We start from the raw sequence: 13518 nt of genomic DNA, 5'->3' as shown, positions 1-13518 counted from the left end.
ATCCTAAGTTTGTTGCATATAAGTAAAAGTGTTCATAGAGACATATCCTTAATTTTAAATTAAAAAAGATAAAAGATTGAAAAATTAAGCAATTTACTGTTTATTTATGACTGTTACATAAAATATTACCTTTTAGAGACAATTTGTTCAAGTGGAAAGTTGTAAATACAAATCAATGCGAAATCTGTAATGAAATCGAAACCATTTGCCATTTTCTGTTTTTGGGGAAAAAAGATGAAAGTTTATTGGAAAATCATATCGAGGATGATTTATTTTATTTTCAAAGAAGAAATGGTGATCACTATGAAAACATTGTTAATGGGTACAAAATATACAACCTAAGTTTGATCTTATTAATTTGATGATCAATGTTGCCCAGTTTGTAATCATTATGTAAAATGCAACCTTCAAACTCTAAATCATGGCAATAAGAGATTGATCACGGAATTTGTTTCATATTTGAAGTTTTATTTAAATCATTACGGATCTAAACAATTCTGTGTATTAGAGGTCAAGAAAATTATTGATATAATGTAATTCCTGTTATAAATGTTATATCATTTGACTCATGAAAAAAAGTTATTCCTATGTAAATATTTTGAAACAATAAATCCTCAATGAAGAGGCAAAGAGAAAAAAATAGAGACATGAATATCATAAACAAGTAAAGTAAAATTGTGCGAAAAATTCCCGAATTTGAAGGGGCATTTTGGAGAGAATACCGCATGTTTGGTTAAAAGTTGCACAAATAATAAGGTAGTCTGTAATTTCTGTATGGGCTTTCATATCTTTTCAAACAATCGGATTTATCTAATAAATTATTATTTGCGCTGAATTAATATTGGGGAAAAACAAAATGGGACAGTAATTTTGCCCTGAATACCAGAAATTAAGCTTGTGAAGTAACGTATCATTATTCACTTGTAAGCTAGGTAGTGCCGAAGAACTTGACATGAGGTTATACAATACACGCGTTTCTTTGTATAATGAACGTATATGCCTTAAAATCATCTTAATTGTAAAACAACCCTCGCGACCTCGAGAACATTTCCGTCATGTATAACTTTAAGTTCCTTGAACCCAGGCCGGCAGAAAACCAACTGGATCCTTGATCACCACTCATCATCATGATGAAACTCTATCGGGTGAACTTTCGATGGTATCCGCATGGTTCTCATCGTCGGCTGATGAGCACATCGTCGGCTGAAGCATCATCCTCTTCTAGCTCATGGTAAAACTGCGGGTCCACATCGACGGCTCCGGCGACGTCTGACCTCATCTCATCACAAGATAAGGCTGGACTCATCCTAAGCAACAATCTGCTATCCAGCTGACACGCCATCCAGGCCGCCATCATCTCCTGATCAGCTTCTGCACCGTTTCTTGCTGACCTGGCCGCATGTGGATGGTGACGACCGCTTCACTCGAGTGTAGGCTCATATCCTCTTTCCAACTACGTGGCTCAGGATAAACACGCATAGGGTAGGTAGAAGTCTAATTGGTCGACACCACGTTCATTCTCGCACTGATGGAAAATAGAAAAAGAATAAGTGAAACAGTCATAAATCATTTCTCTTCTTATAATGTAATCTGAAACAACAAAAATGACTTTTCCTTCTTTTAAACAGCCTCAATTCGATTCTTTATGTTGACCTTTTCCCGATCCTATCATCAGTCTGATTGGTCGAAAGTTGGAACTATACCGCGGCCGCCAGTTCTTGCCATTCCTAAAAAAAAAATAACAATCCCGAAGGAGTATGCGAAACGCGTTGAGCGTTTGAGCAACATCTTGATGCGATCCCAAGCATTTAAATTTGTTAGTGACTCGCGTGACGGGACACTATTGCAGATTCCTGACCTTACTGTATTTGTCTGTAATTTCCTAAGAAGATACTCCCTAGATTTTTTTTGTTAAAGTGCAAAAAACAAAGTGTGAAGTTAAAATAGCTGTAAGATATACAGGCGCGGATCCAGGAGGGGGCCGAGCCGGCCCCCGCCCCCCTATTTTTTGACAACCTGCAGGAAAAGTGTACCCTTTATCTTGATAGTAACTACGAAAAACAGAAAGAAAAGTAAAAATGAGGTATTATACCCATAATGTGTAATTTACAGCCTCTTCATTTAACGGCCGGCCCGACCCCGAAAGGAAACAAGAAAAAGGTGAGGGGAAGAATTGGAAAATAGACTTTATATAAAAATTTTCCCTCGCGCTTCGCGCTCGCATTGCCTGTGTAATGAATCCCATTCAATAGGATTAAATGACACTTCATATATCCAGTTCTAAAATCAATTTGCAAACAATATTTTAGCTCGCCCATCAAGCTTTCATTATTTTGTTTGATTTATACAAACTGTTATATCAACATTTTCAGCTCGCGCTGCGCGCTCGCATTGTTTGATTTGTGAGATATCTATCCTCTTTGGAAATTCTTTCCGAAATTTGTCAAAATGCTCCTTTATCATGTCAGTATATAAAAAAAAATAGCTCATGCTTCGCGCTCGCATTTAATTGTTTGAGACACACAGCTTGTTCTTTATTTAAATAAAAACGCGCTTGAACTGTCCAGTTTTCAGGTCGGAATATCAATTTTTTTAGCTCGCGCTTCGCACTCTCATTATTTAATTGGTGATAATTGTATCCTCTTTATTAATCACTAAAAACAGTCCTAATTTAGTCCATTTTCACGTTACTATAATAAATTTTCAGCTCGCGCTCGCATTGTTTAGTCGGATACTTATTTTTGTTCATGATTATAAAAACTGCTCAGAATCTTCAGTTCTAAGGACATAAAATATCAAAGAATATAGCACGCGCTTCGCGCTCGCATTATATATTAAGACCACATGAGATACCTTATCGTGTTAAAACTAACATATACTTAAAACTTCAGTCTTTAGTTAGGACTACCCCGTGAAAAACCAATCAAAAACAGATTATAGCGGCCAAGCGAGAAAAATGTTGATGAAAATATTTTTCGCCCCCCCCCCTATTGGCGAAAGCTGGATCCGCCCCTGATATTATACAAAAATGGTGAATATATACAGTGAACACGTTTTTATTATTAGTGTCATTAAAAAAGTTACAAAAATACATCTCTTTAGGATCGTGTATCTAGGTCAATTGTTGGTAAAAGGCAGTGAAAAATCAGATTTACACCTCTTGGACATGTACCTAGCCAAAAATAAATATTCTTCATCGATTGGTTTAACTTGAAATTTGAAGCCTCGGGTGCACTTTCGATACATGGAATGGCTGCAAAGATTTTTGACACCATCCTTCCTGATAATTCTGGCAAAATAATGAACAATTACCAAATGGTATAGCACAATGGCAGATAAGACCCAAAACCGACACTGACCCAGAGAATAGAGACCTCTTTGCCCTGTTGTCAAAGTTCATTCAGCCTGTATTGCGAAGACGTTCAGTAATTCAAATTTATTCCAGCATCATAATTTTTATGCACAAACTGAAATATTCGCACATATATTCTGATGGAAAATAATGATTGACAAGGTTCAATCAATAGAGCACACAGAGACCGGCTTATCGGACAACATTCTGCAGAATAAAGAACATGGAATTTATATGAAACTATAATATTTACACCGAATGTGATTCCCAGAAAATAGGTCTTGGTACAATTTATTATTTTCAATTAAGTATAAAAAGCTACATGTGCAAAAAATATGGTGTCTATATACAGCTGTGCAGGTTGAGGTTATTTTCCCCTTGATTAGATCTATGGGAGTTCATTCGTCACTTTGTAGCTTTTTGGTAAAATGAGTTCATATAAAATGCCCTAATTGTGAGAATAACATGAATAATTTGTTCTTGTAGCTTTGGTTATATGGGAGAGGACTAAATCTTTACGATCAGTATATCCGCAGGTTTTATTTCAATATGTCATATATACCTACTTACGTGTTTAGCCTATTTAATGTCATCAAAGCTTACATGCATAGAAATAAAAGAAATCAGGGTTGCACAATGTAACTTTCACACGCTAATCGTAAACATATTCATATTCAAATGTTTATTTCCTGCATTATTAGTATTACTTCATAAGCAATGTACGCTGGGCTTATACTCTTCGTGAATTCCCACAAAAATCCTTGAATGTCCCACTTTTCATGTCTGTATATAGGCCTGCCATATAAAATATTTTCAGCGCTTCGCATTGTATACATGGTATACGCATCATGTTCATGACTACAAAGTGTGAATACAATGTCCTCTTTATTTTAAAATTGAAAAAAAGTTCAGCTCGAGATCGCGCTCCCAGATAAAATTGTTTATTAAATACTACCTATAGGCCTACAGGTAGTTCTTGATAAAGGCATAAAACGTGAGGACTGTCGAGTTTTTCAGATCGGCCAAATGTCGCTTTTTTTCAGGACGCATCATTTGATTGATGAGATAATCATCACGAGTCCCAGCACATAACAAAACTCCCTCTTAAGGTAACAATGATAATAATAACATTTCTGTTGCTTCGCGCTCCCATCAATTATTATTATTATTATTTGTTTGGCGTCACCTGTGCCTGGGAGGCGAAAAGCGAACTGAATCACTATGACCCGCAGGTCTCTCCTCCCGACATAACTGATTGGGGGGATGCAGGTGGACCACTACACCGGGGTTACCCCTATACTCTTATACGAATAGTGCAGTGGGTTCTTAACGTGCAAAGGTGGTGACTCTCCTCCATTTAACGTCCTAACCGAGGGACGGAGTGTTTTCCATTGTAACATAGCGTGCATCTATGAAACATGGGAGAGACGTTTACACACAACGCACTGGCTTCAGTCATCCGCCCGGGGTGGACTCGAACCCACGATCTTTGGTTCGACGGGCAGACGCGTGAGCCAACACCGCTCTCAATTATTGTTTAGTCGGATGCCTATCCTGTTAATGATTAGGCCTACAAAAGTGCTTAAGATATGTAAAGTCCAGACCATTCCCCTCCTCTCTCTCCTTCCCTTTGGAAAAAGTTCCTGTTGCGACAGCCACCTGCTGCTGCAAAATCTTGACCCTAACCCTATAACTGATGGCTGTCGCAAAAGTTGGTTAAACCATGGACCTATCACAAATAGGTCCATGGTTATAAGCAAACTCTTCCTGGGAAAGATGTTTTTTCTCTCTTTGCTTCTTTCTTGAATTTTCTTTCATTTTTCGTGTATGTCTCCTTTTCTTTCTTCTTTTCTCATTTCTTTTCATTCTTATCTTTCCCCACTTCCTCAGACTCCTCCTGCGCACTTGTCTCCATTTTCCCGACGGGAGCGTCATTGAGGCCTACATTGTAACCCCCCTTTTAATCATAAGGCCCTGCTCCTGACAACAAGCTGTGCCACAACCTAATTCCGTCAGCAAAAACTTAAAAAGCCAATTTTAATCTTACCAATTTGTCCTTAACTCTGCATTACAACTGGCATATACACTTTGATCTAGATCTAGGCAAATTATATGTCATCATATGCTTTGACTTCACTGGTATCAATGGTGTCACTGTACAATATGGATATTTTGAATTAAAGAAAATAACATGGAAAAAATTGTCATTATTATCCCCAAATTAATTCAGCGTGCAAAGAGCCTCCTAGCTACGGCAAACGTGTGTTTCTTTGATTGTGAAACATGTTTAAAAGTTTTTAATACTGAATATTACGACAATTATATAACTTACCTGGCTACCACCAAACTAATGCTTCCCCAAATCACCTCCTGAAGTTCTTTCTTCTGACTCTTACGCAGTAGTATACTATCAGGGATTATGTCGGATGTCTTGTTATTGAAGAGCATGTCACTTCTCTCGGCATTTAATACACGTACACCGATGCTGTTGTTGATTGCTGTGCACTCTTGCCTGCTCCACCCAGATATTCAAAATTTCCCGCCCATTGTGTGTTCATGTTTCGCCCCAATGCACGACAATAATTGTCGTTTTATCATGCGTCGATTTGTTAATGGACTTGTAGTGATTGTCTCCGTCAATGTCGTTTCAACACAATTCAACGCTCCATGTCTATTCATTTTTTTATGCACAGAAGAGAAAAACAAGTAATGAAATGAAATAATTTGATAAGATATTAAACAATAATTCACTTAAGTTTGGGAAATTTTGGAAGACTCAATTTGAAAATAAAAGGTACGAATCAGTAATAATTCATTTCGTAATACCGAAGTGTTTTGTATACTTTGCTTCAGGTAAGACATATCATAATAGTCTTAAGATGATATGATAAATGACAAGAATACGTAAACGTGTAATTAATACAAATATAAAGGATATTTTCCATGACAGCGCAGGCAAGAAATAATGTAAAGAATACATGTAATCAGGTCGAAAAAAAACCCACTGACGATTTCTTCAAAAATTGACAAAGGATAAAAAAGCTTATGTATGACATTCCCAACTTTTGCATTATTTCGGTGAAGCAGTTCTATACATGTCTTCGTAAATACACGGATCCAGGGGGCCCAAGCCGGAGCCGCCCCTCCTATTGGCTACGCAAGAGGAAAAAAAAGAGGGAAAGAAAAAACAATTGGAAGGAAACGGAGTGGAGAAAAAAAGAGGAAAATATTAGGAGGAAGAAGAGTAAATAAAAGAAGGTGAGGGGAAGATAAAAAAATTAATGTCACAATGTATTTTTGCTCGCGCTTGAATTGCATCTGCTATTGCATATATTGCTCAATAGGCTGAAATGGAGCTTAAAATATCCAGTTCTGAGTAAGTATACATAAGATAGCTAGCTCGGACATCGAGCTTTCATTGCTTAGTTCGAATTACAAAATTATTAATTTACAAAGAGATTTTTAAAATGTTTCGTTTTATAACCTGAATATCGATTTTTTTTCTGCTCGTGCTACGCCAGCACTGCGCGTTCGCATTTGATTGGTGAGTACATCTATCGAAGTTCTATTAATTCTATAACAAACAACTAAAAATTCCATTGACTTAATAGTTTATCCAAAATTTTGACTCGCGCTTTGCGCTCGCATTAACTGGTAAATATATCCATCCATACATCATATTCGTAATTACAAAAAGTGCTTAACATGTCCAGTTTTTCAGGTCTTATAATATAAACAATATAAAAAAAAACAGCTCGTGCGTCGCGTTCGCATTATAGGAAGACACCCAATCACCTTTTCATGATTAAAAATATGAAGAGTGTCCCGTTTGATGTCTACATCTCATGTTTTTCCTCTCGCAGTACGCAGTCGCCGCGATTCTCTAGTTACATGATATATCCGACTATTGATTACCAAAAGTGCTAAGAATTTCAATTTTTTGAAGGTCGGAGTATCAAAAATTTTTAAGCTCACTTTCGCGCTCGCATTATTTGATTGTTTTCACGGATAAAGCCAAACAGGTGCCAGGTAAAAATGGCAGAGGTAAAAATGGCAGAGGTAATAATGGCAGAGGTAAAAATGGCAGAGGTAATAATGGCAGAGGTAAAAATGGCAGAGGTAAAAATGGCAGAGGTAAAAATGGCAGAGGTAATAATGGCAGAGGTAAAAATGGCAGAGGTAATAATGGCAGAGGTAAAAATGGCAAAGGTAAAAATGGCAGAGGTAAAAATGGCAGAGGTAAAAATGGCAGAGGTAAAAATGGCAGAGGTAAAAATGGCAGAGGTAAAAATGGCAAAGGTAAAAATGGCAGAGGTAAAAATGGCAGAGGTAAAAACGGCAGAGGTAAAAATGGCAGAGGTAATAATGGCAGAGGTAAAAATGGCAGAGGTAATAATGGCAGAGGTAAAAATGGCAGAGGTAAAAATGGCAGAGGTAATAATGGCAGAGGTAAAAATGGTAGAGGTAAAATTAGCAGAGGTAAAAATGGCAGAGGTAATAATGGCAGAGGTAAAAATGGCAGAGGTAATAATGGCAGAGGTAAAAATGGCAGAGGTAATAATGGCAGAGGTAATAATGGCAGAGGTAAAAATGGCACAGGTCAGATGATAAAGATAATAATTATCATCCATGACCGGACTCTTGTCGACGAAATGGCCTATAACAACTGATTAAATATTATGTTGTTTTTCGTCATTTAAGATCTATACTATATTATATTATATATATTATATAATTTATAATATAATACAATTTATATATTATATAACTAAACTCAAGCATTTTCTTGCCAAAATGATTTCAATTAATGACTGCATGATGAAAGGATTTTAAGCTCGTAAGCAGAACAACGCTTTACATACAAACCCAACGATTTTTCTTAAAATGTAAACACCAATGTGTGCAGCCACTAACCCTCTGAAACGAACAAGTTCGGGTCTACGTCGAACTACTTTAATTATTTAAACTGGATAAAAAATAACTGAACATTCTGTAATGAAAGTATTTTTTAAATTTCCATATCATGATGGATCATGATGAATAGATATTGATGTCATTGGCGGATCCATGGGGCACAGCTGGCCCGTGCCAGCCCCCCTTGAGAGGTACAATTAAAATCTTAGCAAATATGCTAACTCAAGTGTGCCCCCTTTTTTAAGCGAGACCCTTTTCTGCTTGCTAATTATTTTTGTGGACGAGTTAGTAGGTGGAAAACTGTTTTGCGTGTCATTTTTCAGGAAAATGTGCCCCCCTGGAAAATCCTAGATCTGCTCCTGATTAATGTGATACGTTAAATGTAAATGATACAATTATTGTTCACGAGTCACTTTATCACATGGCCCTTGAATGCCAGTATTTACTCTACTATAAATGGATGCCAGGTTCCCAAAGGGTTTGACGTCATATATGGGAAGCTGCCCCATGACATTTTATGCACTAAAATGGTTCATAATTGTTTTAAAAAAATATTTCAGGAGCGTCAGTGAAATGATTTGTCTCTTGATATATACTGAAGATAAAAAAAAACATTTGGATTTTTTTCTAGAAAATTACATTTTTCATTAATATTTTCTATACACCAAATATGGGAAAGCTACTCGCAAATGACGTCATCATTAAAATATAACAGTATAGCTTTTTTAATCTTTGATTATTACCTCTGCCATTTTTACCTCTGCCATTTTTACCTCTGCCATTTTTACCTCTGCCATTATTACCTCTGCCATTATTACCTCTGCCATTTTTACCTCTGCTAATTTTACCTCTACCATTTTTACCTCTGCCATTTTTACCTCTGCCATTTTTACCTCTGCCATTATTACCTCTGCCATTTTTACCTCTGCCATTTTTACCTCTGCCATTTTTACCTTTGCCATTTTTACCTCTGCCATTTTTATCTCTGCCATTTTTACCTCTGCCATTTTTATCTCTGCCATTTTTACCTGTGCCATTTTTATCTCTGCCATTTTTATCTCTGCCATTTTTATCTCTGCCATTTTTACCTCTGCCATTTTTATCTCTGCCATTTTTATCTCTGCCATTTTTATCTCTGCCATTTTTACACCGAGCCTGCAAACAGTCCCTAACAGTAATTATTTAGTTACATATTAAAGCATCTTGTTCATGATTCCAAACATTAATTGCTCAGAATCAGTGGCGTAACTATACGGGGGGGGGGGGCACGTGCCCCCTAATCGGCTGGCAAAAAAACCCCCAGAGAAAATGAGAAAAAGAGGGAGAAAGAAAGAGAAACATAGTGGGGGGGGGGAGAAGAAATGATTGTATATCATTTAATTATGTTATATTATATATCATATAAGAATGATTTTTTAAATAATTTTGATAAAATATAATTTGCTTAGGCCTGTGTGTTCATCATTCCTGGTGTTCGCATTGTCTGTTGATATATGTATTCTTTTGTACTAAAATATGTAAATTATACACCAAATACATTTCCTCGCATTTCACCGGAATTATCATTGCGCTATGTAGTGATATATGCTTCTTTTTCATGACTACTTAAAGTGATTGCCATCTTTTAAGGTCTGGATATTAAACATTTACTGACTGTGCTTACGTTCGCATTAGTGGATTGGTGGGATGTGTCTGCTCTTCATGAATTCCTGAAACAGTCCTTAAAATGTCCCCTTTTCTGGTCTCAATATAAAAAAAATTCAGCTCGCGCTTCGCGCTCGCATCATTTGGTAAGTGAAATATGTATGGTCTTAGGGAATTTCTAGAAACAAGCCTTAAAATGCCCCTCTTTAGGTCTGATTTTCAAAAATTTTCAGTTCGAAATATTTGTTGAGTGAGATACTTATCATCATATTCATGATAAAAATGACTGCAAAATTGGCTTCATGCGTTTAGGTGTAATTCTAACATAATCAGCCAGCGATTGGCGTTCGCATTAGATGACTATGGTGAATTATATGTATGCTCTTAATGAATTCCTAAAAGTAGTCCTTAAAAAATCCCTGTTTGGGGTCAATGTATACAAGAAATGAAGCTCGCGCTCGCATTGTTTGTTTAGTGAGACAGGTACGTATGATGATTACAAAAATTTGCTGATAACGTCGCTTTTTAGGTCTGAATATATATAAAAATCAACTCGCACTTCGAGCTCACATTATTTGATCAGTGAAAAATATACTTCTCCATTTAATGGCACAGTCCTTAAAATGTCTCTATTAGGTCAGTATACCTGGTCATTGAGCGTGCTTCGCGCGACCACTAAGTGACTCAAATTTTTGCATCAGGTGCCCCCGATGCCATGACCCAAGGTAAGCCACTGCTCAAAATGTTCAATTTTCAGGACAAAATAAAAGAAATTTCCAAAAAATTTGGTTCGCACTTCGCGACCCCATTATTTAAGTAGGGCTTAAAAGATACAATTATTTTGTTTCTAAGAATAAAGTTTAGAAGGAACTGTTAGGACCATCCCTTCACAGAAACAAAACAAAACAAAAATCTTTGAGTGGCTGATTGGGGAAATGTGGATGATTTTTTTTCTCGGGCCACCCTTATTGGCGAAAGCTGGATCCGCCCTGTCTATGAATATGCAATGAGCAAGCTGATGTTGTAATATCCCTACTCAATTCCTTTGTATTTTATTATATAAGATTAAATTTACTCAAATTTCGTCTACCAAAACTGAAAAAAACTTGGACCGACTTCTGATTAATTGAGGAAGATCATCATTTCTGCAAACCTATCTTACTTCTAGGTATACGCACACAGGTATGGAAATATGGAATAAACCCCACAAAAAAGTTTGAAAATCAATTCCCAATTTTCGAAGTTCGAAAATCGTTCAATGTCGCTTCAATTAACCCATACATACCCATGTATGCTGCAAATGGTTTGGGATCACACAGGCCTCTATACACGACACTCTATTATACACGATGCTGGCATATCCAGGTACTTTTATAATTGTATATGTATTTACTTTTTACTCTCAATTCTTTCTGTCTCTCTCTATTTCCTTTTCCTTGTTTTCTTCAAACTTCCTTTAAGCTCTAGCTTTTTTTTAATTCCTTCTTTTTCTTCCCTCTTTCCTTTGTTGTTGGGGGGGGGGGGGTGTCAGGCCCCTCGACCCCCTGGATCTGCCCCTGTACACGCCCACTTCCATATACAGAAAATCGACATATTTGTCAACATTCCTTTAAGCTCTAGCTTTCACTTCATTCCCTTCTCTCTTTCCTTCTTTTTATTGCAGGGTGGGGGTGGGTGGGTGTCAGGTCCCTCAACACCCCCTGGATCTGCCCCTGTACACACACACACACACTTCCATACAGAAAATCAACATATTCCTTAAAGCTCTAGCTTTCTCTTAACCCTAAAAGGACTGCACTATATGAGATGTATTGAGGGGGGGGGGGGAGGTGACCATGATGGCCCTTCTTCTGATCTTGGCCGCCGTTCGCGCGATCGCACCAAAATATGGCTCGCACATTCTCTACCACATAAACTACAAGCTAGTAAAATAAATTTCTTAAAATAATTATTTTCATTTATCATGAATAAAACATGCAAATTTATTCATGAAAAACATTATTTGCATATTTAATACCCAATTTTCTTCTTTTTTTGCAGATCTCATCTTTGTAATCTAAATTTAAAGGTTTCCACAAAGAAAAATTGTGAAAGCCAATTTTTTCCTTATGTATTTCTTTTTTTTTCTTTTGTTTTTCAGTGCTTTTTTTCAATGGAAATTATTACAACTATCTTCTTTGTTTTTCGGAAAAATCGCGCGAAGCATCGAGGGGGGGGGGGATCATGGCCCCCCTGTCCTTTTAGGGTTAATTACCTTCTCTCTTTCCTTCTATTTGTTGCAGGGGGGTGTCAGGCCACTTGACCAACTTGGATCTTCTGTTCACACACACACTTCCATACAGAATATCGACATATTTGTGAACATTTTTTCCCCCACATCTTAATTGGAAACAAGGCGAGTTTAGTTATATATATATATAAGAAGAGCAAAGTTGCAAAAGGGGTTAGATCAATTTTTCATAAATTATATTGTTTTCTGTCTCAAAACCTATAGATTTTTAGTCGCTCTGATATCAAAGACAATTTGAAATTCACATCAAAACGTGAATAAAATTGGCAAAAGAAAAATTATTCAAGAGATCAGATTCATTTCAGTTTGCTTACAAAAGGGGTTAGGTCCACAATGATAATTAAACAAAATATATATATATATATAAAAAATGAAGACAGGTACATTTCGTTTATTCTCAATTTTATGTTCACATGATAGGGTAGTACTGCACATCATTCATGGTAATTTAGTTTCTCATAAGAATATTGCAATCAGTGAGAATGAAAAACATGATTTTTCTCGGAATGGTCCAAAGAGTACCTAAGCCCTTTTGCAACCAAACTCTTCATAAAGCAGACATTAAAGGAAAAAAAATGCTTCATACACAATGTCATCAAATAGTTTGCTCTCTGCATGTTTATTTACATCTTTACTATATCTTATAATCTTGCATTTAAATAATCTACTTCTATGGTACAAAATTTTGATCATATATTCAAGTAAATAAAGAAAAATACACATAATACATACTGATAAACTCACTCTGCAAAAACTCTGGTGTTGACTTAACATCAGCCCGGAATCTACATATATGTCCACACCAGAGAAGACATTGAACAACTCCAGTTTGGAATCAACCGATGCTGTTTTAATACTAATTGGTGTCGTATAAACACCTATCTGGTGTTAGACCTAAACGGAACTGGTGTTGTTTAACACTTCTCTGGTGTGGACATATATAGATTCTGGGCTGGTGTTAAATCAACACTGGAGTTTTTGAGGTGCAAAAGCATTTGGCCCATAATCATGAAGTGAAAGTAACTTAACATTGTTAAAATCAGATGCTCAATGATTTCAAACAATAAACACTCAAACTGAATAGGGAAAATATTACTAAATAATGATATTCTTGCGTATTTAGGTACACTTCTAAACATCAGACCCACTTTGAAATCTCTCAGCAGGAATCCATTCACCTTCCTCATTAAAGGACAAGTCCACCCCAATAGAAAGTTGGTTTGCATAAAAGGAGAAAATTCAACATACACAACACTGAAAATTTCATCAAAATCTGTTGTAAAATAAGTAAGTTATAGGATATTATAAAGTTTTGCTT

General features: G+C 36.4%; 1 long non-coding RNA gene across 1 annotated transcript; it reads right to left on the bottom strand.

The window, feature by feature from the left end:
* LOC121409473 lies at positions 1-5890 on the bottom strand. Its single transcript, XR_005969163.1, has 2 exons — positions 5685-5890; positions 1-1525 (listed from the first exon to the last, which is right to left on the bottom strand). It is a non-coding gene; the product is annotated as an uncharacterized LOC121409473 (long non-coding RNA).
* Positions 5891-13518: the final 7628 nt, after the last annotated feature.

The sequence above is a fragment of the Lytechinus variegatus genome, chromosome 1 (assembly GCF_018143015.1).
Source record: "Lytechinus variegatus isolate NC3 chromosome 1, Lvar_3.0, whole genome shotgun sequence".
NCBI classification, from domain to species: domain Eukaryota; kingdom Metazoa; phylum Echinodermata; class Echinoidea; order Temnopleuroida; family Toxopneustidae; genus Lytechinus; species Lytechinus variegatus.
The sequence above is the reverse complement of the archived record's forward strand: the minus strand, read 5'-3'. Positions and strand labels throughout refer to the sequence as shown.